Below are 2,260 nucleotides of genomic sequence, written 5' to 3' on the forward strand. Positions count from 1 at the left end.
CTCCCTCCCTCCCTCCCTCCCTCCCTTGCTTCCTTCCTTCCTTCCTTCCTTCCTTCCTTCCTTCCTTCCTCTCTCTCTCTCTTCCTTTTTTTCTTTCATTGAGACAGGATCTTGCTTTGTCACCCAGGCTGGAGTGCAGTGGCAGGATCATGGCTCATTGCAGCCTCGACCTCCCTGGCTCAAGTGATTCTCCCAGCTCAGCCTCCTGATTAGCTGAGACTACAGGTGCATACCAGCACACTCAGCTAATTTAATTTAATTTATTATTTTTTTTTGTAGAGATGGAGTTTTACTATGTAGCCCAGGCTGGTCTTAAACTCCCAGGCTCAAGCAATCCTCTCACCTTGGCCTCCCAAAGTGCTAGGATTACAGGTGTGAGCCGCCAAACTTGGCTGAATGTCATTTCTGATACGCAAAAAGTCTCCTTTGATTTCCTCCACAAGAAGTTATCAGAAATAAGCCCTATATCCTCTAATTGATTTTAATCTTTTTGCAATCAGGGATTCTCTCGATTTTACAACCCCAAGTATCTTTCCAGTTTTGATTTCCCTCTCCACCTATGTGGCTACCCTAGTGATATGTTTACAATGCTAATGTAATAAATGCTCATTACTCCTCTGCTTAAAATGCTGTCATGAGAGGAGAAAGTTTGAGTAGATAGGCAAGGAAAACTATTACTTTATACTTAATATTTCTCATAAATGCACAAATTATGTTTATAATAAAAATAAACTCTTTCATTGTTCCCCATTACCTACGGATTGGAAAAACAGTTGCTTCACATGACTTGGAAATCTCTTCATGATTGAATGGGTGATCCTGTTGGAAATTCAGACTTCTTTGTACCCCAGTTTCCAAGATGGACTTGGATTCTTGACATTTGCTGAATATTCTATGTGCTCCTGAGCTCTGGCGGTGCCGCCCTTCTTTCCTCCAAGGTCCTCTTCCATGGAGAGGGGTTCTCCTCAAATTCCACATTCAGGTTATGCCACCTTTTCTCTGTAGTTTTACCTCCCCTCCCTAGGCAGATTTGGGTCTTTTAACATACCCATGTTAGGCTACTTACCACATGGCCCTGTTTTTGTTTATTGTTACTTACTTGTAGTTGCCTACCTTCAAAAGAGATTTAAGGCAAATAAATCTGGTACTTTCAATTTTGTATCCTGGTGTATTAGGGTTCTCCAGAGAAGCAGAACCATTAGAATATATCATGAGACATTGACTCACATGATTATAGAGTCTGAGAAGTCCCAAGATCTGTCATCTGCAAGTTGGAGACCCAGGAAATCTGGTAATGTAGTTTGAAGGCCTGAGAGCTGGAGACTATGGTATAGATTCCAGTCTGGGGCTGAAGGCCTAAGAAGCATGAGGGCAGGAGATTGATCCCCCAGTTCAAGCAGTCAGGAAAGAGAGAGACACAGAGAGAGAGACACACACACAGAGAGAATATCTTCCCTTTCTCCACTTTTTGTATTTGTCCTATTCAAGAGCTAAATCCCTCGGATGATGCCTACCCACATTGGTGAGGGTGATCTGCTGTACTGAGTCCACCAATTCAAATGGTAATCTCTTCTGGAAATACCTTTGTAGACACATCCAGAAATAATGTTTAACCAGCTATCTAGGCATCCTGTAGCCCAGGAAAGCTGATACATAAAACTGAGTATCAGCCGGGCGCCTGTAATCCCAGCACTTTGGGAGGCCGGCCGAGGCGGGTGGATCATGAGGTCAGGAGATCGAGACCATCCTGGCTAACATGGTGAAACCCTGTCTCTACTAAAAATACAAAACAAAATTAGCCGGGCCTGGTGGCGGGCGCCTGTAGTCCCAGCTACTCGGGAGGCTGAGGCAGGAGGATGGCGTGAACCAGGGAGGTAGAGCTTCCAGTGAGCCGAGATTGCGCCACTGCACTCCAGCCAGGGCGATAGAGCAAGACTCCGTCTCAAGAATGGCAAAAACAAAAATCAAACTAAAGAAACAAACAAACAAAAAAATACTGAGTATGACACCTGGGCACCCAGATCATGCCAACTTTGAGAGGTATTCATTATTATTATTATTTCGATAAGGATTTGTGAACTTGTTAAAAATAAAATCATAGAAGAATTGGAAGAGTGAGTAGAGATTATTACACAGATCTTTTGTTATGTACCTGAGGAGTCTAAAGTCATTTGTAGTCCTGTAGTCCCCTTCACATCTGGCACAATGTCTTGTGTTTGGAGGATTTTAGTATATTTTTGTTGAATGAATGTTGTTAACA

General features: G+C 43.1%; 1 pseudogene; it reads right to left on the reverse strand.

Annotated features, from left to right (window-relative positions):
- The window catches only part of LOC108538517 (keratin, type II cytoskeletal 8 pseudogene), a 33,197-nt pseudogene extending 32,247 nt beyond the window's left edge, over positions 1 to 950 (reverse strand).
- Between the last annotated feature and the right edge of the window lie 1,310 nt (positions 951 to 2,260).

Source organism: Rhinopithecus bieti, unplaced genomic scaffold (assembly GCF_001698545.2).
Source record: "Rhinopithecus bieti isolate Rb0 unplaced genomic scaffold, ASM169854v2 scaffold_13900, whole genome shotgun sequence".
NCBI classification, from domain to species: domain Eukaryota; kingdom Metazoa; phylum Chordata; class Mammalia; order Primates; family Cercopithecidae; genus Rhinopithecus; species Rhinopithecus bieti.